This window comes from Crocodylus porosus, unplaced genomic scaffold (genome assembly GCF_001723895.1).
Source record: "Crocodylus porosus isolate Cpor-Errol unplaced genomic scaffold, CroPor_comp1, whole genome shotgun sequence".
Taxonomy (NCBI): Eukaryota; Metazoa; Chordata; order Crocodylia; family Crocodylidae; genus Crocodylus; species Crocodylus porosus.
The window spans coordinates 40,262,916-40,287,349 of record NW_017728931.1 but is presented as its reverse complement, the minus strand read 5'-3'; the positions used below and the strand labels follow the sequence as shown (position 1 = coordinate 40,287,349).

At 43.4% G+C, this 24,434-nt stretch overlaps 1 protein-coding gene across 1 annotated transcript in view; it reads right to left on the bottom strand.

Annotated features, from left to right (window-relative positions):
* Positions 1–24,398, bottom strand: part of CHRM2 (cholinergic receptor muscarinic 2) — a 135,810-nt gene extending 111,412 nt beyond the window's left edge. Inside the window, exon 1 of the mRNA XM_019544661.1 lies at positions 24,229–24,398. The gene's annotated coding sequence lies outside the window, so the exon portion shown is untranslated. The remainder of the gene's footprint in view (positions 1–24,228) is intronic.
* Positions 24,399–24,434: the final 36 nt, after the last annotated feature.

Here is a 24,434-nt window from a genome sequence, read left to right as displayed (position 1 = left end):
AAAAGGCCATAATTCATTCCCTGTTCCCCTCTTTCTTCAAAACATGGGGAAAGGATAGTCATCTGTTAAATGTATTGCTGTTTTTTTGAGGTTTGGGACTTTAAAAAGAAAAAGCAACATTTTTCAAATGTCAAAAAAAATCTGAAAAGTTGGGAGAGTGACTTTTTAAGACACAAATTGAGTTGTTGATGAAAACATTCATGAAGAATTAAAACCCTGGGAAATGTTGGCTAGTCTGAGGTTTAATGTGATGGAGTCCAAATCTGATACAAATAAAGTGTTCCATTTCCATGGAAGGTACCCTGCAGAATGTGCTGTAGGGCTTTGGTTTAGCATTGTAGATTACTATGATCTTTTATGATTACATTCCTCTGTGGGATGTGGAGACATCCTTCACCATCCACCTGAACTTCCTCTCTTTCTTCATCATAAAGTAATAATAAAGATACACAGAGATATGAGATGACGTTTCACCTAGAATTGTAAGAATCCATAAACAATAAACAGACGAAGAGGTAGGAGATTTATAGAAAAGGGAAAGCCTGTTTTTATTTCAAGCTGAGCCCTGAATCAGTCAGGAGATGAAAAAATAAAAATGGCTTGTGACAGGCAATAACCTGTTTCAATGGCAAAATGGCCCTTGTAATGAAGCTGCAATCACTCTTCTGGTCTCCTGTGGTCTCACATCTTTTTTTTTCTTCTTGAAGAACTGGCACTTCCAATCTAATCTAACTCACTTGATTTGGGCTCTGTTTTATACTGACTGCCCTGTCTATTGTATGTTTTGTCGGAAAACTCAAGGGTAACACTGCACAGATGTATAAGGAGAGGTACTGGGGAACGAGGTCAAGGAAGAGTCCTGGGGATCAATCCAGGCTGAAGGGTGGTGTTTTTGTGTTGTGGTTTTCTTGCCATTTATAGACATTGCTCCCTGGAAAACCTGTCTCCATTTCATCTGACACCGGGAACCATAGAGAAATCTCTTTGAAAGACAGTCTTGTTGTGAGAGCAGGACATTGGACTGAAAGTCAGGTTAACTGCAGTCTAGTCCTGGTGCTGACATTACTAACTGAGCACAACTAACTTATCTTTTTCTGTGGCTCTTGCTAAGCTGGTGGTTGTGATGCCACTCATTTGTGTAGGAATACTGACTTAAAGATGGGGAAAAGTATAAGACAACTAAAAGGAAAGCACTGTATTGGTGAATTCCTCTTTCTCATAGGACTTCTTTAATTCACTCCCAGGTAAACTTCTTTCTTTTCCTTTTTGCAGATAAAACATCCTGAATTATGTATGGATTATATTATATTTTGCACCATTCTGTTACAAATGAGAAACACTTTTAGACGGTATATCAAACTATAGGAACTATCAATTTGGAAAAGCCCATTGGTCCCCTTTATTCAATAAGTTAATATTCATCATTGGTTTATATCTCCTGGTTCACAGGAAGACAAAAATCTCCCATGATGCGCTGAGCCATTCAGGCAGTGCTCTGTTATAAGTGGAAAGCTTTTTTTTTGAGGCTTCATTTGTGGATCAACTTATAATCTACAGTCTGAGAATTGAGAGCCATTGTAATTGTAAGACTAGAGTGCTAGTATAACCAGAGTGCTAGTATAACTGGTTATATTCCCTAGGCCTACTCTTTTTATTTGTGGCACCATCTGATGCCTCTTAAAAATGCATTACTCTATCTCAGTGACTGTTGATAGTCTTTAATTCCACTGGCTGAAAGTCACTGAATTGAATCTCTATTTAATTTTTTAAACTTTCCTTTCATTTTAAGTGGGTGTGCATACTGTCTGTTATTATTTGGGAGGGAAAGTGTTAGCACGTAGGATGTATGAAAATGCCAAGGAAAGGGAGATTTTTGGCATCCTCACTTAGTCCAAGTAGCATCTTTGCAAGCACCTTGAGCCAGGTCAATACCTTACTTCATGCTGAGAAGTGCTTTACTGAAGACATATCCCATATGACACTACATCTAGACTAATTTACTACTCTGAGTAAGGGGGTCAGTATATAATCCAGAATGAGCAGCAATGAGGAGAGTGAAGAAGGGGTAAAAAGGGGAAACTACTTGAATCATAGAAATACCCCATGACTAGAGATACTTTGACTATATTCCAGCTCTAGAACATGCAAGGAAGGTATCAGGTGAGTGGCCTGATACAGAGACAAGGAAAGGGCCCCTATGCCTGACACTGGATCATATATATACATATATATACTCCTGCAGAGCCATGTAATCTATTGCCCCCTACAGACAGTTTCTCCTGGGAGAAGCTTTGATCTCCCTGGAGAAACCAAAAGTGCACAGATGTTCAGGCTTTTTCTGCCAGGGTGAAAATGGAAGAATGAATGTCTGTACATGTTGTGGCTTCTCTCAGAAGGGAACATTGCTCTTCAGCATTCCCCTGGGCTCCTCCACGCACAACTCTAGGAGACAGTGTGTCACTCACTGGACCCTGGTGCTCTAGCAAGGAGCAGCACATGCCCCCGGGACTGCTTGATGCACTACTGCCTTCTCTTGCCAGGCAGACTAAGGGAGCCTGCAGATCTTTCTGAGATGTGTGCACAGCTTGTTATTTCTTTAGGATTTGATTTATTCCTGTGCTGATGCTGGGATGAAGGGGATGCAATGCATCTACTGGCTCAAGTTGAGGCAGCTTAGCAAGCTAGCCAAATTGCACCCCTATTGTAATGGCCTACCAATCTCTGGGCATAAGAACATGCCCGCCAGCCCAGTTCTGATGTCTTTCTGGAACATCTCCATGTTTTTTATAGAGTGGAAGTTGTGCCTGCCCTTTTTGCAGCCTCTCTTGGACAAGATCCATTTTGGCAAGCCTTTTTGGCTTAAAAGGAACCGCACAGCAATGAAAAATAGAGCTTATAGCTCCCCCTCTATCCTTCCTCATTATAATCTCTTAGCATTATATATAAAGGATCACTAACACAAAGGATGCCACTCAGCCCTATTGTTATTTATTTAGTGGGAAAGGACATTAGATGCTTGAAGTAGGAGCTCCAGGTGGGAAGTAAGATGGCCACAGCAATTATTTGATGAAAATGGATCAAAATAAAAAATAATGTTAAGTCTGTTACACAGTGAATGAATCGGGTTCACACCTTCATATGACTCCACCTATATAACTGTATGCTTTTCTAAAAAAGAAGAGGATACAAGGAAGTTTAAAGAGTCAAAATATTTCCTAGGTTGGTCTGTCTATCATACCTGCACCCTCAGTGAAATCCAATACCTCTAATGGCTTCCTCAGCTTCTGTTCCTGTGTATAAAAGCTAGGTCATCCAATCAGGGAACAGTTACTATGTCATGTGAGTGAGGTGATCAGTCATGGAGTGTCTCAGGACTGACAATTGGAATCAACATACTATGAACAGTTTTGGAGAATCCACTGGTCCTAATATATAGAAACAATCAGACAGCTAAGATTAACACATTTGTAAAAATCATGATGATAGACAATTAAAAAACTCAGGGACAAAAGACAGTGGATAAGTACCTGGCAAAGAACTCAGCCAGCTTCAGCCAACGTGTTTTTCATTTACTGAGGGGAAAGGAGGCCATTGCTTCTCCCTTGAGAACTATGCTTACCTGTCACTTAGGACTGATTGATCTGTACTGAGCTGCTGTTTTCATGGAAACCTTCTGCATATAGATATGCAAGGAGTCTATTGCAAAGTTAACATAATTTCTCCCTGTTTTTTCATATGAGTGGAAATTCCTCCATCCACAGTTTATCTTCTACATAGAATTCCACTAATTCTGCTTCTACAATACCCTTTTTGTTTGCACTAGTTTCCAACTCCTGGACATGCAGAAGAAAGTCCTACTCCTATGCAGATACCCTTCATAACTTTACTTTAAAGTTCATTGTGGTAGAGATGGAATGGTTTGTGACTATCAAGGCTGGTTCCTTTGTAGGTGAGTGCTAGAGTCAAAAGATGGCACAGACAGAGTAGTGACAATCCCTAACAGCAATTAGAAATAGCATGGCTCAGTGACTAAGGTAGCAGGCTAAACTACAGAAGACCTATGTTTTGGTCCTTTCTCTGCCTCTCTTGGACAAGTCTATGCCTATGTTTCCCTTTTGACTATTTAGATTATGTGGTTAGAGTCTATAATATGTACCGTTTAAAACAGGTAGATTGTAAACTCCTCAAAACAATGATAGTTTCCTGCTATGAGTTTAGTACCACATGATGTCCTGTACAATATTGGTGATTTGGTATTGTAGGCACTCTGGTAATACAAATATTAAGGAGTGAGCCAGATAACGAGATGTAGATGGCAGTTCAGTGCCATTTTGACTATATCCGGTTCCCTGTTTTCTTGGGAATGGAAATCAGGTGTGGAAGACAGAGTAGGATTTATTAGGGGAAAGGAGGAAGAAGGGAAGAGGATACTTTGGAGCCCCCCAACATTTTGGATGGTGGATGAAGACCCTGTTTCTCTCTCAAGAGAGACTAAAACAGGAGACAGGCATATCTCTGCCCCCATACCATAATCACTGGCTCCCATTTCATGCTGGTGACTGTGGTGCTGCCCTATAAAAATGATAAATCCTTCACTTGTTTCCAGTAAAACCTCTCTCCCTCCTTTAAGTCACTTAATCAATAATTACACAATTGCTACAAAAGATAAATGTGAAGCAATGTTGGCAAAGTCCATTTTTATGAAATGCCAGGAAAATAATTACTTGAATTTTACATTATTTCTCCAAATTAGGACTTTTCTTTCTAGCTATGTCGCAGGTACATAACAATAATCTATATAGTAATATCAACTGCATGGCATGAAGTACTGTGCTTTGGAGAGCACTTTTTTTCTCTCTTTCTCAACTGGCTGTAGGTAGAAACAGGCAGCAGGTTTTTCCATTAAATTTTCATGTGTTCACAAGTTGAATTAGTTACCAGGCCCTGGTACTGATTCCTTCTCTGTGGGAAGTCAGTAGGTGTTGTTGCTTGCAAAAAGACTGCAGGACTGAACCCAAAGCTTGGGGTGATGTTTTTTATCATTGCTTACATATCCCCTACTAGTGCCACCACCATCAAAATAAAATAAAAGACCAGTTTCTATTTTTAAATGCTGCACAATTCACATCAGACTTCAAAGAGCTGATTATAAAGCAAACAATACACAGCACTTCCACCCCACCCACGTATATGCACATTCACCAGAAAGAAAATATGGTAAGATTAGTCACCCTAGGTAAGCACTTCTTCCATAAAAGGATTACAATCATACAGACAGCAGTATAGATATGAAGCCTGTTGATCAATTGCATCAGGTGGGCTGAGCATCGTTAGAGGGATCCACAGTGAGGGTAAGAGCTCAGGTGGATTACCCTCTCTTTGTCCTTAAAAGATTTACAAACTAGACAAATTAAGGGAAACCTCACCCTGATCTGGAGGCATCTTGTTGGTTTTTACTCCTAAATTCCCTCTGTATCTCCAAGGATTCTTCTATATATCTGGTCCTTTCAAATGCCCTTCAAGTCACACTGCTTACAAGGGGAGTTAGAGGAACCATACTGTCAGCCAACTAGGAATGATATGAAGTCCCTTTGAAATACATCAGTACTGCCCTTTAACTAACCAAAAGGGTTCACTGTTGAGCAGCATAAGGCCTTATACTAAGGGCAAAATCATATTCTACCTGAGATCCTATGCCACCCTGCTCAAGTCCTGGAACACAACACAGAAGATAAGTGCTCCTCACTGCTTTTCATGACTGGGTGTCTAGATGCTCATATTAATGCAACAAAATTAAACTTTGGTGTTTATCGTGCCTGAGTTTATTGTTCCAAGGATCCATGTTTACATATGTGCCCAGGACCACAGCATGTTGAGCCAGGCTGGAGCAGCCCTGGCTGTCAAGGGCCCCGGGGGGTCAGTCTACCAGCCTGGGGCTGCTCCAACCCAGCTCAGCATAGTTCAGAGGGGCTGGCTGGCACACAAGGGTGATCCAGTGCTGGGCTAGCTGACAGGCAGCCCCTGCACTGAAGCACCCTCATGCCACAGCCAGCTGGGTTAGCTTCTATACATACACTGCTGTGGAGTAAAAAACTAGGAAGCAGGATAGTAGGGCTGTGTGAAGCTTCAGTCGCTGATTCAATTTGGCGGAGATTTGGCCTGATTTGGTTACTGAATCTCTGAACCCAAATCGAATCAGAGGACCCTTTAAGCTCTCCAAATTGAATCAGAACCCTCCAACTTGATGCTGATTTGGAGAGATTCAGGAAGATTTGGACATAGAGACAGCCTTAAGTGATTTTTCTCAATACCTCTAGGTATCAGGGTGCTGCTGTGAATACTGTGATGCCGGGGTGCATGGAGTGTCACACAGGAGCACAGGGGACTCCCCAGTGCACTTGCCATCAGACCCAGAATTGCACTTCTGGTCCACCTCTGGGTCCACCGGGGAGCATGCTGGGGAGCCCCCTCATGCCCCTTGGCTTGGTGACTGGTGCCTCCTGGGTCTGGAGGGGCCACCCAGGGTCCCTCTGCAGCTGAATGCTGAGCTGGGAAGGAGTGCTCCCCCTGCCCCCCAGCATGCTCACCAGCAGACCCAGAAGTGGACCAGAAGTACTTCTGGTCCACTTCTGGGTTTGCCGCTGAGCACATGGAGGGCCCAGCTACACTCCTGTAGGATGCTCCATCCACCCCAGCATCACAGAGTTCACGAGCCACACCTACTACCTGAAGGTTTGTGGAAAAATCTTTTAAAACTGTGTCTATGTCCGAATTGCTGATTCTCCAAATCAGCATCAAATCTTCAGGTTTGGATTCGGCTGAATTGAATCAGGGACAGTGAGCCGAATCAAGAAATTGAATCACTGTCCCTGATTCAAGCCGAATCCGAATCCAATTCCAATAGGGCCCACTTTGCACACACCTACAGGGTAGTACTTGTATTTACAAGTACTTAAAAGTACTACTCTGCTGCAGCATTTGTTAGTTTTCTCCAGCCTAATAGCTCTGTATGTGTAGATGCCAAGATGTTTACTGTGAAGATAACAGTCTATTCCGCAGTAAATGTCTTGTGTAGACACACACACTTAATCTTAAGGCATGTTACGAAAGTAGATACATTAATAGTTTTTCAGAGATTCAAGCAAGATGGAATACTGGCAGTACTGCACTCAGGCATTTAAATACTATTGAAGGGTACATGAGCTGTGAGGCTGCTCCAACATGCTGTAATTACAGCACATTGGAGCAGACTTGATTAATTGAGTCTGTTGAAGTAATTACTGTACTCTGGCTGGTAATTAGTCCAGCCAGCCTCCACATCTTGTGTATCAGTGTCCCAGTGCTTCAAAATGGTGGCAAGAGTGCTTTAACTAAAGCTCATTTGATCAGCTTTAGAAAGAATGCCCTCGCTGCCATTTTGAAGTGCAGGGATGCTGATACAAGAGACACTTGGGGTACTTTAATTAGAAAGGTTCTCAGAGCTGCTCTAATTAAAGTGCACCCCTCCCACATGTAAAAATGTCCTAGGTGCCTAGAAGGAGGAATAGGGCATGGACCTAAATGTAAACATAAACTTCTCAGGTCATGACAAAAAACCTATAGCAGAACAAGAGACCATAGTCTGTCAGATCCCGGTGACTCTATGCACCAGGCAGGACCAAAGTATTTTTCCTTGGTGAAGGAATTTCTGTCTGTCCCAATCAACGCACAAATAGCACTGAAATCAGTGATGTGCATGTGCATGCATGCACGCATGGACGCACACACACGTTAGCTTCTGGTGGGGCTGAGCTCTACAAGCAGGAACAGAAAGTTAAACAACATACAGCAGGGAGTTGTGATGACAAGTACAGAACAAGTCCACACAGCCTGTGAAATAACTAATTGTTACACAGTAAAGGGTAATAATTTCTTAATGCTGCTGTGCAGAGACTGAGCTTCATGGAAGAGCACATTGGGCTGAAGAAATGGAGAGCTAATGAGTACAACAAAAATAAATAAAGCAGTGTGATCCCCACAGAACAGACCATAGTGGACTTTCCAAATAATTAATTGATTCCTCCTTATTTGCTCATTATCTCTTTCCTGTTCTTCTACTCAGCTGTAAATATTCCATTCAGTCTGTCTTCCATATTTTAATTTCTCTTATTTGGGCTAGTAAAGCAATAAGACATAAATAAATAAGATGCTGGCACTGAGCTCCAGCTATGAAATAAAAAGCTGGGAGTCTGCTCTTGGGATTTCTTCCTTATTCTGTCTGTCATCATATATTAAAAACTCTAACTATTTGGGAGGCAACAAGCCAGCACTGAGATCCTGTCAGCCTTTGAAGAAGGCCTCATTCCACCTACCTACGTATAATTAAATTGGAACTTTTTACCTGCCCAGACCGGGATTCAGTGTTCTGTAGTCTTCCTGCAACCATTAAGCACAATACTAGCACCCTAAACTGAAGGGAATGCAGTGTTCTGATGCTGCCCTATGTTAGGTACTTGAAAGGCCCTTATCTGTGGTGAGGCAACACTGAATTTGGGTCTTCTCTATTCAACAAGTGGTAGAGGAACTGATATTTCACTTGGACCTCTGAAATAAAAGTTGTTCCCCATCTAGATCCCAGATATAAATATTCCTATGCTTTGAGGAATGCTCAAACTATAGAAATCAGGTCCAAATTTGGCAAATTATTCAGAGATGTACAATGAGCCACCATCTAACAAAACCTTAAAAACGATATATTGAAGCATACTAGCTTCTGTCCTTCCCCCATCACACTCTTTCAAAATAACATGCAGAATATTATTCAGACATTTGCCAGAATGCAGTGTTCCTAATTTAACTAACAGTGGCCTGTGCTAGTATTTTATCACTTACCTAAAAAGTTCCCACCAGTTCCTGAAACCCACAAAAAATCAGCATCACACCCTGAGAAATCTTCCCTGCACACTTATGTACAGTGGGCTTGATTCTCCATGGCCTGCCACCTTGTGTAGTCATTTACACCTGTGCAGAATGGGAGTAAAATGCTCTCAGAGCAGAATGCTTGCATGTCACACTCTCTTTACCCAGCCTGGAATGACCCAAGGCCCATGTCACCATTACCATTTTATCTTATTTTATTATTTTTATACCTTTTAAAGGTTTTGGCCAAGATTTTTAGCCTAAGTTAGACTTCTAAATCCAGATTCAGTACCTAAGTGACCTTATTTTCTGAAGAGCCGATCACCCAAAGTCTCCGTTTTAAATCAGCACAAACTACTGGAAACTCAGCTTTTTAGAGAGCCAGGCTGTTTACTGATGTCATAACTATTGAACCACTAAGTCTAACTTAGGGACATTTGTTTGAAAAACTTGACTTCAACTGATTTAACAGCCTTTCTGTTTTCTGTTCAGGTCCTTTCTGCAGATAATGTTCCATGGCAATGAATTCAGGGAACAGAACAATTTCAGATGGGCACAGAGATTTTCCTAATATCACAGCAGCCATGTTCTTCACCTTGGCATATGGTAGTTTAGACAAATTCAATTTAATGGCTTGTGTCCCAGCTAGAAATAAAAAATGCACCAACAAGCAGGGATCATTTTCAAAAGGCAGCACCCACCATGTTATAGTTGGGTTTCTATACTGTAGTTCAGTGGTCTCCAAACTTTTTTGATCGTGCACCCCTATCAGTAAAAAAATTTTGAGCACGCACCCCCAATATGTGTATATTTATATAAATATAAATATAAAATAGGAGTTCTAATATTTTCTTTCCACACACCAATGGATCATCTTGCATGCACCCCGCTTTGGAGACCACTGCTGTAGATGTTATACATTTAAGATTGGGTAATTAAAACACTATAGCCCAAATTCTGACGCTATTTTATGTAGCAAATGGGGCACACAAGCCCTACATTGCCCTGCTCCACATCATTTGGAGTGATTCCAAGTGCTGTCTGTCAACTAATGAACAGCAGAAAGAAGGTATCATTATACCCTGCAGATGAGAAGAAAAGATATTTATAGGTGGGGAAACCTCTCTTACAACAGCAGCCCTTAGGCTGCCTCCATTTTTAAGGTGAAAGAACTGCTCATTCTAGCTTCTCCATGGGTAGAAGGATGCTGAAGGGAAAATAAAAACATAAGAAGGAGGCAAGACTCTGAACATATTTCCTTCCCTGGCCATGCTACCCTTGGGGGAAGGTGTTATGGGACTCTACAGGGATTCTGGGGTCCACTTGCCTAGATTACACTGATGTACTGGAGCAATGGACAGCAACAGAGTGAATCTTCAAGATGCCGCAGAGGTGTAATGGTTTGCCTCCTGTTCTAGTGACTTGGTTTTATACATAAATATAGAATCATTGTATTTTTTTGTAAGGGGATCTTTTTGGAGATTGAGGGGTTAATTAAATGGTTTTTAAAATAGCTTGTGTTTATTTGATGACCTTCCACCCAAAGGTGACAGTAAGTACCTGATGTGCTGCCAAAGCAAAGCAAATTCCACTGATGACCACTGCCAGAGCAATACACCATCACCCTCACAAATATGCATACCCACTCTCTATATATGCTGCTGAGGGGTGAAGAATGTGTCTGGACCAGCAGCCCCTGAAGTGAATGGAAAGATTGTCATCATTTTTGGTAACCAAGGCTTCTGGCCCCTTATTTGTAAGTAAATTCTGTGTAGGACAAAAACAGAAATGTTTCAGACTTCCTTTGTTGTTTATCTCTATTTATAGATGCCCCAACCAAGATGGGTAAACACTGTTCTGCAGTTGCTGCTTCAAAGAGTTTACAATCTAAATAGGCAAAACAGGAAATCAGTAAGAAAGAAGAGAAAATGTTGTCATCCACACTTGATAGGCTGTGGAGGCACAGGGTGATCATACCCCTTGCCAATAGTCTCAGTGGAAATTTGCAAATCAGACCCATATATTCAAAGTGTTAATCAAGTATTTTAAGCAAAAAAGATGTCATGATATTTAGGCTCCTTATCCACCTCTAATAACTTAATGTATAATAACTTCTAAAGAAAAATATCAGATTTGGTACTTTATTTGTCAAAGTTGTGGTGGCAAAGAGTGACAGTATTTACTTATTTGGGGCATTTGAGGTCAGGAAATTTACATCTCTGTGTGTCATATCACTCAAAACATATCATTTTACTCTTCCTAGAGTGAAAAATTCACTCACATCTACCAAACAGGATAAATGAAATCTTCCTTTGCTTCTTTATCTGCCTTTACTTGCTTACTTCTACTTCAATATTTTTATTTTCTTCCATTCATTAAATCACAGTTATGAAATGAATAATAATGGTAGGATGTTCCTCTTAAGGAACTGCTTCTGAAGTCAAAACCTTTCAGTAAAGTCCTCTAAGTTTATTCCCAGTGGATAAGGCTGGAAAAAATTACTTACAGACATCAAACACTCATTTTAATGAGAATTTAACAGCAAGCCCTTCACATGTTCTTTCTATCTAATGACAACCAAGTGTGTCGGTTATCATGGATGTCAAAAGCAAAGGGGTAACTTCTGTTACCTTCCTTCTCCCCCATTGTGATAGTTAGATGTTATGTAAATAAGGCTTAAGCACTTTGGTAGAAGATAGAAACATTGCAAGTGAGACCACCTCCCACCCCGTTTCTAGCTTCACTGTGAGGGCTTCCTTTGACTGTCTAAGGAAGTGTGACATTTGTCAGGTTAAATATAGAATGCAGTTTGGTGATGGCCTCCACTTTCATGTCACTCATGTTCTGACAGCTTTCACTGGCGGAGAATTCACTGTTAGAAACATAAAAGTGAATTTAGTGCTGGCAAAAGATGTCAGTAACAGTTGTGGAAATCAAAATCTTCAATTTAGGCACTGCATAGAATGGGGAATAGCAAGGGAAACTCCTCCCCCCCACACCCACACACCCATACCAGTCCTTTTCTTCTAACTCTTGCCTTGATTTGAAGTGAGGGTTTCTTAATCCTTTGGAGGATTAATTGTTCATGCACTCATTCTGCCCTCAACTGCTGTGATAGCACTGCCAACAAAGGGCCTGGATCACTATTTCTTTCCACTTTGTATGATCATTCACACCCATGCAAAGGAGATACCAAATACTACAGGCTGAATTCCCCGTATAGTGGAGCTCTAGTTGACATAGAGGAAAGGTAGGATTATCACTTGATGTGGTTCTGCCATTCTGGCCACTTGGGCCTAGCATGAATTAGAGCAAGTGAGGTGCAACTTTAACTTACCCCAATTATATCCATCTATGTATCTGTGTATATATGTATATGTATGTGTATGTATGTATATTCCCAAGAAACTTTCATGACCCAAGAAACGCTATGTAATACTAATGACACAGAAGTAGTGCAACTCTGTATGGCACGCACCCACTTTATTCTCTTCCCACTTACTCCCTGAAAAGCCCCAACATTTCCTTTCCCTTCCTTACATTGGAAAAGGGGTTTGGGGCAGGAGGAAGTTAGAATGCCAGCAAGCTTTACACCAGCTTTGTGCTGAGAGGAATTCAGCACCAGTCACCTCTGGGCAGAATACAACAGTTCTGTGCTGTCTGAGTGCCGCCACGTACCTGAGAAAGAACACAGCTCTGCTGGTCTGACTTGGCCATTTAACACCCACCTGATACTGATGTAGATGACTACACCAGTTCAGAGTAATACTGGTGCAGGAATCTATGTGCAAATGAATGCTGTCTTTCCCCCAAATCATATCAAAATGTAAGATCTGCTGTCTTCAGTGCATAACTTGCCTTGTTAACCTTTTCTTCTTTCATTTTTTACCACAAGCTTGAAGAGATAGAAGTTTGCATTTTCAATTTGTAATCTTTCTGCATATTTGGTATTTTGATCATCTTAAGCTGCTAGTTTATCTCCGGAGGAACAGAAACTCTCCTGATTATCTTTTACTGAAGCCTGAGATCTCCAAAATCCCAGCAAGCGTGGTAGTTCCTTTGAATATGTTCTATCTACTTAGATATTCATGCACTACCTATCACTGAAGTATCTGAACACCTGGCAAATTGCAATTAACTTATCCTCACAACATCCATATAAGATAGAAAAGCCTTACTATTCCGTTTTGGTAAGTATGGAATTAAACCTAAGGAACCTGAAAAAATTGCCCCGTGATCAAAAGCACACTAAAATCAATGAGAATCTTTACATGGACTTCGATGGGCTTTGGATAAGGCCCCAAATGGCTTGCCCTAGGTCACAGAAGGAAGCTTCTACCATAGTCAGAATTTAACTGAGATTACTTGAATTCCAATCCAGTGATTTAAACACAAGAGCATCTCTTTTTTTATTATTATTAAAATGGACTGCTTGAATAAAACACTCCCAATTCTTTGTCAAGGAAATATGTGTGGTATGGTAATAACAGACTCTTGTACAGAAAAAAGCTATTGAACACATTGGATTGAGAGAGATCAATGAGGCAACAAATTCTAATAGAACAGTAATAATGGGTGATTCAACTCCCTGCATATTGACTGATCAAATATCACATCAAACTTAGGAAAGTAATTTCTTAGATCAGTGGTTCTCAAACTTTTAAACTTAAGGCACCTCTTTTTAGGCTCCAGGCACCCTTTGGAAAATGCCAGCTCATAGTTTTAACTTATTTTTTTGACTACAGACAAATAACAGAGCAATTCTGTTGGAGAGAAATCGAAAAGGCCACAACAGGTCAGAATGTTTTTATTACTATGAATGACTACTTGAAATCTCTGGGTGCATCCAGATGTGCAGACAGGTGCAGTTTGTGGCACCTCAAACATCTTTGTGGTACTGTAAACTGCACATGGAAAAAGTTAAAACATGCGCTGAGCTGCAAATTTACGGCACAGGGCCAAAATTGGATTTCCCAGTAGCAAAAATTGAAAGAAAAAAAAAACAGCACAAAAAGTGGGCAATGCATGTGTGAAAAGCATGCACTGGCATGCATCCACCTGGCTATAGAGCTAAGAGCAGCTGGTCAAGGGCATTTTGCTCATTGTGGGACAATTTGTCCCGCAATGAAGAGCGTGTGCAGGGGCGTACACTGTGGCAATTTGCCCCTTGCACGTCCAGACATGGCCTCTGGGTTTATCATGTGAATCATGGTTGCACATTTAACAGTGCTAACATTGTGTGGCATCCTGAGGCACCTTTGAAAGCATCTCAAGGCACCCTAGGGTGCTGCAGCACCTGGTTGAGAATCATTGTCCTAGAACGGCTAGTCCTAGGGCACAAAAAAAGGAAGTTCTCGACTTACTCTTAAGTAGCACTCTTCGGTAGTTGTTTGAAGAAGTAACATAATTGACTTACTAACGAGTAATGAAACAAATATCATTAAGTTTAACACCTGGAGAAAAGTCATATCAAACAAGAGCACTGTAACATTACAATTAGAGAAGGGGATTGAAAAAAAATGTAATGAGCAAGGGTCAAGGAAAAGGAAATGAAAGCCCATAGATTCAGTACAGCAGATATTTCCTACACACTGTCTCTGAGTCAAAGAAGGCACGTGTTGACTAAAAAAGAAGGAAAAAGAAAGGCAAACATAGGGATAAAACAAAAGAAAAATACAGTGTGGTTAAATGTTAAGGTTCAAGAGTATCAAGTACCCTCCAGAAAATGAAAATGAATCCTTAGTGCAGTGAGAAATGAGCAATATAAATTATGACAAGAAAAAACACTGGATGGAAATTAAGAAGATTTGGAAGGTGTTTGATGAGCAAATCAAATACACAGGGATGTGGAGGGAAAAAAATCCAATTTTTTTAAGTATGTTAGAATCAGGAATGCCTGAAAAGAGCAACAATGGGACTGCCGGACTGCCAGGGAGTAAGGGGAGCAAGTAAGGATGAGCAGGATTCTACAGAGACTCCGAACAATTTATTCACATCAATCTTCAACTCAAGAGATGTCGCTGTGATGTCTATGCCTTGCCTGTTCTTTTCAGGTGGAAAACAAAGCAAAACAAAACAAAACAGACATGTGTCTATCAGATGTTGAGGCGTTGAAAGAGGAACGGCTGGCAAATTGATAAACAGAATAGCAACATGTCAGAAGGCCTGAATGGTTAAACATCTGCAAGTTTGGCAGGCATTTAAAAATGAAGTGGTTGAGTTGATAGCAAAAATATGCAACCTCTCACTGAGGGCAGATTCCTCATAGAAGGGACTGGCAGGCAGCAACCATTGTACATATCTTTAGGAAAGGCACTGGTGTGAGCTTAGGAATCATAGGTCAGGGAAACTTCCTTCACTTGCAAGTAAATGGATTGAAACAATAATCAAAAGTAGAATGATAAAATACATGCACCTACAACATTTGAGGGGGACAAATTGGCATCGGTTTCAGAAAGAAAAGTAATGGTTCTTGTATACAACATAATTCTTGGAACACATCAATGACAAAAATAGACAACACATAATTAGCTTGTATAATTTATTTTGGCTTTCAAGAAGCCTTTGACAAAGTCCCTTTCAAGAATCTATTACAGAAACTAAATAGCTGAGGGGTGACAGGTAAAGGATTGTCGTGAATTAGAAACTGAGAGAGAGAAAGCAAATATTACAAATGAATGATCAATTTTTATATAGTAAAAGGTTCAGGATGAGGGGGAATGGCTGTGTATTATAACTACATTGCTTCTCTATTAATAATCTGGAAAAGACAAAGAAGATTAAGGTGGCACATTTGCAGGTTGACAAATATTGCTGTTAAAGAAGACTAGAGAAGGCTGAGGTATTTCAGGGGGAACTGACCAAGGTAGGTAAAGGAGTACTGTGATAGCAAATGAAATGCACTGTTTACTGATGTATGACAATGCATATGGAAGGAACAGTGTGAACTATTCAGACACGTTCCTTGGTTCTATTTTAACTGTTATCACTAAGGAGAAAATACCTTGGCATCATTATATACAGTTGTGTTAAAAGCTCTGTTAAATATGCAGGAGCAGTTAATAATAATATGATACAGAAAGAAGTAAATGAAGATTACTACTGAAAGTATGATGTCATTGTAAAATTATGTTGTAATTTATCACCTAAAACGTATTCACTTGGTCACTAAAAAAAAAAAGTAGAATAAATAGAGAGAAGTAATTGGAACTACAGAAGAGTTAAGAGGACATGAATAGACTCGGACTGTTTTGTTAAGAAAAGAGGATTAGAGGAGGCATTGTAGGTATAAATAAATAATAAATGGCATATACAAGGCAAATTGAGTACTCCTATTTGGCCTTTCTCATAAGACAATAGAAACTTTAAGAGGCAACAAATATAAAATTGATACATATTTTTTCTTTAAAAAAAGTAATTGCTAAACTCACTGTCATATGACATCACTGCGATCAAGAGTTTAGTGGAAGTCAAAACATTATTAGCTGCTTATACAGAGAATAAGAATAGCTACAGTTAGGTTAGAACAGATAAAAGTTTTTGCTTTTACTTAAAACAGATATGAGCTTTCATGTTCTACGGGTGTAAAGTAGGCATAAAGCCTCTTGCACAACTGGCTACTGCAGTTTTCTGTGCACTCCTGTGAAGCTTCTGGTATGGACTACTGTTGGAGACAGGATACTGGACTAAAAAAAACAGAGGTTGAACCTAGCATTGTAATTCCTCTGTTCGTAGGTTCTCTAACTGGATGACTGGTGCCATTTGAATAGGAGAATAACAAGTAGTGAATAGCAAATAATGTGTTTTCAGTTAATTATTCATACTAAAATTCATGAAACTTTGAGAAGTGTGAATATTTTCATGAATAAATCATTGGTCCTCCAACTATTCACAAAAAATGAGTACCATGACCTTGCAGATACAAGTGAAATGAACTTGCCGCATTTATTCATGGAGATATTTGTGAATCACTTCATGTACGTGACCACTTCAGTTTTTAAGAGTTATGTTGTTCTGATCAAACGGATCACCGACTCCCCGATTTTTTGCATTATTTTTCTATGGAAGCTAGCTGATTGAATACGAGATAGGTGGATTAGAAGAAAGTGACTTTAGAAAACCTATTGCATTGCTTGAAAAGTGCATTCATTAGTATTTTAGTGAGAAATATATGACTTTTGACTGAAAGGGGCTTTATTACTTCCATGGTCAATTTGTGCTGACTTTTTCTTCTCACAGGCTGGAATAGATCTAAAAGCAAATGTAGGGCCAGATCCTCACGAAGCAAATCATCATAGTTTCACTGTAGTCAAGGGGGTTAACGTGTATTCATGCCAGCTGAGGATATGACCTAAAGAAATTAGTTTGAGATTTTTGTGAAAAAGGAGCCTTTGCGGGGGGTGGGGAGGGGGAGAAGGGGAGGGGAGGAAACAACATACTAAAAATCATTATATACAGTTGTTCAAGGCAGGAAATATTTATAAGGCCACATTATTTACTCTCCTGTCTCTGCAATAGCTTTATCCTCCTGTATTTTTTCCACTACTTTTCAGAGAGGCAGGGGAAAATACTGAAAGATGCTAGGAGTTGCAGCTGCTCTTCAGGGTCAGTGCTTTGATCCCTAGCAGAAATTCCCATAGTTTGCACTGCCAAAGACCCTCCATTCACTAATAATTTACATTATTAAACCACAAGAGCTGGCAACCCAGAACTGGTCAGTAAGCAGTTGTCAAAATCGCAGCAAACTGTAATTAAAACTCTTCAGGAGATTGTTAATATATATAGCAAATTCTGAGCTAAATATGACACTACTTTAAATCAGGAGTAATTTCATTGAAGTTGATGGAGTCATCTCTCAATTTTAGGAGTGTAATTAAGATCAGGATCTGACCCAGAGTAGTAGGTAGCCAACACTCAGAACAGCATCCAGCCAGAATAAAAAACACAGGGAAGATTCTTAGCTGATGTACGTCACCATAGTTCCATTGACATGCTGAGCATCTGGCCCTGAACAATGATCTGGTTTATTTTACCCGTATCATATTCTTGAAAATGAACATATGCTGCACATGCATCACTGAGAACCCATTGTGTATATAACTTTTATTAGCAAGCATGCTGTCTAAAGTGTTTGACAGAAACAAGATGCAATTTAGTTCACCCTGACCCATCCCCTCTGGACTCCAAATCATGTTACCCATGGAGGTAATGACAGTGGTTAGTGGTGAAAGGAGAAATCCCCGTTTGAACCCAGAGCTGATATGCAGCACTGTCTGTGTGGGATACAGGCAGCAGTAGGCATATTTCTGCAACGGTAAAACAGTGAAAGAAATGCAGTCTGCTTCAAGCAGCTGTGACCTCCTGCATCCCAAACTGTTCATAGATTCATAGATGCAAGGTCGGAAGGGACCTTGTAGATCTTCTAGTCTGACCCTCTGCCCTGGGCAGGAGAGAAAACTGGGCTCAAATGATCCCAGCCAGGTAGACAGCTAGCCTCCTCTTAAAGACCCCCAGGGTAGGAGCCAGCACCACTTCCCTTGGAAGCTGGTTTCAGATCCTAGCCGCCCTGACTGTGAAGTAGTGCCTCCTGATATCTAACCTAAACCTATTCTCTAGCAACTTATGGCCGTTATTCCTTGTTACTCTGTGAGGCGCCTGGGGGAACAAGGTCTCTCCCAAACCCTTCTGGTCCCCCCTAGTAAGTTTATGGACGGCCACCAGGTCCCCCCTCAGCCTTCCCTTGCGAGGATTGAACAGGTTCAGGTCCCTTAGCTTCTCCTCATAGGGTCTGGCCTGCTGTCCCCGGATCACGCGGGTGGCCCTCCTCTGGACCCTCTCCATGTTGTCCACATCTCTCCTGAAGTGCGGTACACAGAACTGGACGCAATACTCCAGCTGCGGCCTGACCAGTGCCGCATAGAGGGGGAGGATCACCTCCTTGGCCCTGCGTGAGATGCATCTGTGGATGCATGACAAAGTACTGTTACCCCTACTGACCGTGACCTTGTATTGTTGGCCCATGTTCATCCTGGAGTCAATAATGACTCCAAGATCTCTTTCTGCCACCGTGCTTTCAAAAAAGGAGTTCCCCAGCCTATAGGTATGCTTCTGGTTCCTACTGCCCAAGTGCAGCACCCTGCACTTGTCAGTATTGAATCCCATCCTATTTTCATTTGCCCACCCCTGTAACCTGTCCATGTCCTGCTGTAATCTGTCCTTCCCTTCTAGTATGCCCACCTCACCCCAAATTTTGGTGTCATCTGTGAATTTAAACAGGCTGCTCTTCACCCCATCGTCCAAGTTGCTAATAAAGAAATTGAACAGTGTGGGCCCAAGGACCGAGCCCTGGGGGACCCCACTACCCACTTCCCTCCAGGCTGAAAATAACCTGTCCACCTCCACTCTCTGAGTACAACCCTTCATCCAATTTGCAATCCATCTGACTGTGTAGGCATCAATGCCACAGTCACCTAGCTTTTTAATGAGAATGGGGTGGGAGACAGTGTCAAAGGCCTTTCTGTTGCTTGGGTTTATAACTAAGCAAGGGCAATAAATAGAAGAGTCCCTGGGAAAATAACTTTTAAATCTGATTCTGACCCTGATTCCTCTCTTGATTTGACACACTTGTGTCAGTGGATCCAGGCTGACGAGCAAGACTACAGCGACAAAGGCCACTTAACAAACCGTGTTCTGCTGGGTACCCAGAACTATCTGCTCTGCCTCCAAGCGTGTTGAGTCCGAATAGCCAGTATTACATCCCTGGGCAGCCCCAGTCAATGGAAAGGTATGGGAGCTTAGATAGAACTGTGAGCTGCCTTTGCCAGTTCAGATCCCTTGCAGTGGATGGTTTTAATGGCTGCTGAGGTACAATTTCCTCCACAGGTGCAAAGGAAGGGAGGGAAGAGAAAATTTGCAACCTTGGGCCCAGGGACACAGTGCATTTGGCTAGATTTTCTATATAGCTTGGAAAGGCTACCATCTGATTTTAGTATTTGCGATTCATTGGGCTATATCTAAGTCCTTAACACTTCTCTTAACCTGATGTTTGTTACCTACTAATGCAGGTCTACAAAGGCTTCATTTAAAGTCCATATGATTGATCCAGCATTGTCAGAAGTATTCAGTCAGTACTAGTTTGTTCCTCAGCACCTCTGAGCCAGAGATGGAAGGTATGAGACTTGGAAAGCCAAAAATGGAGCCAGGAAGAATTAGTCAATAAAAAATGTGTCTGGACTCCACAGCTCCATCTACCTGGTACCTGCTGCTCTGCCATTTTAGATGCAGTTTAAGACTAGCTTCATTAACCTTCAGGTCTCTGAAGTGGAATCAGCTGAATCCCACCAGGCCTTTGCAGGATTTTCTTCTAAAATGAGTATAGATTGAAGAGCAAAGAAGCAACTGGGTGGAAAGATACTGGGTGAAGTCAACCCACCCTCATTCTACATACCTTCTTCCTTCCCCTTCAAATGTTGCACCGCAGCCTCTTCCCCATTGCCCAGGGATATCCTTCCTTTTTTTTCCCAACACAAGAGGGCACTGTTCTGTGGCATCTGCAGCAAAGCACAAATCTCTCCCCCTGGATACCTCCTGTCACCTGAACTGAACTCACCTTCAAAGAGGACTTGCTTTCATGGGGGGTGAGGGTGGGGGGAGGGAGGGAGGGAGGGAGGAATCTGTTTTATTATGACCCATCTTTCTGTGTTTCCTGTGCTGGATTGCTATGGAAACAGCACCAAAAATGTATTATATATGTAGGTCATAATATTAATGAAGAGGGAATTGGGTGGGTGGGTGGCCTGGAGTTTATCAGTAGCATTAGAGGATTCATTTCAGTCCCCTTTAAAGAGGATCTGAACAGCAAAGATAACCAGGATGGAGTGACTCAGGCACCTCCAGAAGTAAAGAGGTCCACAGGCTGCCCCAGCCTTGTGAAAAACAGAAGGAAAGAGGAGCTGAGGGTGGGGGAAGAAGGAAAAGGGGGCAAATTTGCCTGCAGTTCTCAGATGTTGACTCAGAGGAGGACATGGGTTATCTCCCCTTAGGTAGAACTGCTCTCCCCTGAAAGCCCCTCCAACAGACATGTGCTTCTGCATCCACTCTGGGTTTAGGTCTCTCACCACCTGTACAGGGGCAACATTTCTTGGCATGAGGGGTTTGATGTGACCGGCACTGAACAGAAGGAAGCAGGCAAAGGGTAGAGGCATTGGTTGCCCTCCTTTCGTCCCCCACAACCAGCAAGGGGGCAACCTAAACTTGAACCCTCCCTGCCTTGAATGTTAATGGAGCAAGCTAATTGATGACTGCAATGCAGAGCCTCCAGGTAGCTGTCAAGCAGAGCTGAGGGGTGGAAGGAAAGGAAAGGGCCCAGCTCTTCTGGATTCATGGGTGTTAAGCCCCAGGCATGTTGGCAGGGTCCCAGAAGAGGAGGAACATGCCTGTTAACCCGTAGTATTGAGGGAAAGGGGGAAGGAGGGAAACAGAGCCAAAGTGAAAAGAAATCAGGACTGTAAATAAGCAAGGGAGGAGGCACAGGGTGAGGGGTACTTCAGAGAGATCTCTGCCAGGTGATCTCTGGGGGCAGGTGAACCTCAAGCCCAGCAAGTCAGGGGCAAACCCACCCTAGACAGCCCTTGCTTCTCCCTCTCTTTGGGGGTCCTATCCAAAAGCCACCGATTGCAGCCAGAACTGCCAGGGGCTCCAGTGAGTGCTGGATCAGACCTGCATGGCTTAGGCTTGCCATCGTCTCACCATTTCATGCCAGCTCTCCTGCCCAGAGAAGCTCATGTGGTCTGATCTGACATGGAAACTTCTGATCTGACATGGACACAACCCTTCTGTGGCAGGGCAGGATGGTGCCTGCTCCTCAGCCTTCTGGGTGAAGGGTTGCAAACAGGGAAAGCGGCCCTCCCCACTTCCAGGAGAGCTGCTTGCTAAACCCCAGGCTGATATAAGTGTTATTTCCCCAGTCAGCAAAGAGGAGAGGGGAGGAAAGCAAGAGAGACTTTGTTTTTGATCTAGTGTGAGAGGAATGGAACAAAATAGACCTGGAAAATGTGCCTCCCCCACAAAGGAATCCTCTTGTAAAGCTCATTGAACCCAGTGCCATAAGCTCCCAGGTTGGGCAAAGACCAGGGAGCAATTTAATTTGAGTGGAACACTGCTTGATTGGGATTGAAACGAGTGCGTCTGCTCTACAGCCTGTGTCTGATTGGATCTAGGTCCTAGAGTGTGTCTGATCTGATCCTGGTCCTTTAAGCCTACCAAGGCGGGCTCTTCAGTACAGAGCGGGGGCTAGTTATCAAAGCTATCCCATCCCATTTCCAGCCACCCCAAGCTTGGTTGTTTTCTTGCATGGAAGTCACTTGGCAGGAATTGTGCCCAGGCACAAGCATGACTAGAGCTGCGGCCATGTGGCAGGGAGTCCTCCTCTGAGGACAGCTGCAGCCTTTGCACAACTGGGGGGTTAGGATGGAACTGGGGGGTGGGTGGAGGTGAGATCTTGAATGGCAGAGGAGGAGAAACTGAGGGGTCTCCACAGCAGGTGCTTGCATGGGACCAGGGGGAGGTGGCACATGAATGTGTGGGAGGGGGAGACAAGCAGGTAGGACCCAGCACTGCCATCTCAAAGTGGGCTTTTCCAGGTGTGGAGCCTCACTCTCTGGTGAGGGGCATGTCTGACCCTGTGTAGCCACCAGCATGGCATAGCTATTTGGAGCAGAGGCATTGAACCCTGTTGAGGGGCTAGCAGCCTGGACCCATCACCAGAGCTTGGCATGCCCTCCCGTAATTGCTGTGTGCCAGGACAGGCATGCAAGGAGGTCAAGCCCAGATGTAGCAGCACTGGCTACAGCAATCCGGCTGTTTGACTGCAGGCGAGGTGAGGTATGGGTGGTTTTTCTGGCATTTTCCTGCCCTCTGGTGCATGATGGATGGTCACCCAGCCCTGCTTCTTCGCCGCCCCCCTTCCCCCCTTCCCCCCCAGGGTTAGAGCCAAGGCAGGGCAGAGACCCTGGGGCTGCTCATCCGCAGAACTGAAGCCTCCCAGCCCCTTTGATCCCCGTGGACCTCGCGGAGGGTCTGGACTAACCCCAGCACACAACGTTGGGTGGGAGCACAGGACATCTCCCGCCTGCCCCACGACTTGGCAGCTCGGACCTGCCTCCCTTCCCTTTCACGGCAGGACGGGAAAGTTTCAGAGGCAGCATCGATGCGCTCCGGGCAGCCCGGAGACCAGCCGGTGCGCGCCGCCGCCTCGGCCCCGCGGGGCAGCGGGCAGAGCCGGCCGTGCCCCCGGCAGCTCGGGCGCAGAGAGGGCGGCGTGCAGCTGGCTGGGGGAGCCCCTGGCCTCTCCTTCCCCGTGCCCAGCTCGTGTCTTCTTGAATGGCATGGGTGCATTTATTGCACTTCCATGACATGGGTCCTTTTCTTGCACTTGATTTATTCCAGGCATGCTGCAGACACACGCGCGCGCTGGCAGGATCTCTCTCTCACACCCCCTCAGAGGACATGCAGGAGAGGCCGGTCTCTAGGGCTTGACTGCAAGCCCTAGAGAATTTGCAGATCGTCTCAGGCTTGACTACAACAGTGTGGACTGCCCTCGCCCCCCATGCGAGGTCAGGATCGCCCCTTCCCCCCAGAGGTGCACGCACCCCTGCTTCTCTCCACCTACCAGCCTCCCCCTTCTCCCTTAATGCCCCGCAAATATTCCCCCCTTTCCCCAAAGCACCATGGCAAACACTGCACCCCCTCTTTATTGAAGCCAGGTCCGTGGGCGAAGAAGAGGCAGGCAGGACCAGGAAGGTCCAGGAAACCTTTCGCAGAAGTCGCGAATAAACATGTCACCTCTCTAGACAGAAGGGGAAAATGGCTCGGGGCATGTCACCGTGCGGGAATGCAGCACTTCCATACAGGCCCGTAGCTAGTGGTTGAAAACTGCGAGGGATTCAGGTTACTGCGGCTCCTTTACCCCGCTCTCCGGCATTTTAGCCTAGATTGGCGGATTATTACTCTCATCATCACGCAGCCCAGGCAGGCAGGTCTTTTGGGGGCAGCTGCTGCTCAGACACTGGCTGTCACCTCCTTTAAGAGCTCGCCCCTTTTAACCAAAAAAAGTTTCCTTTTGCCACGGCGGATTTCTCTGAACCCCTAGGGGAAGGACACGACTCCGGACTCAAAGTTTGGGGGGGTTGCCTCTTGCCAGCAGCAGCTGAATTTCCAAGTCGGCCCCATCAGAGAAACAAAACCCAAAGGAGAAGGGGGGTGGGGGAAGAAAAACATAGAAAGGAAAAAGGGAGGGATGGAAAAAAAAGTGCCAGAAGCAAGGCATCCTACCTGTAAATCCAGTTGCAAGAAGTTGCATCTCATCCCGCTGAAGGTGATCTTGTCGGGGGAAGGCGATGATGAAGTCCACCCAGGTCTGGAAGCAGAGAGGCATGCAGGCTGAGCAGTCAGAGCTCAGATGCAGCCCCTTTATCTTTCTCTCCCATATCTTCCAGCAGGAGGGGTGGGGGGAGACAGATTACTTGGTGCTCTGATAC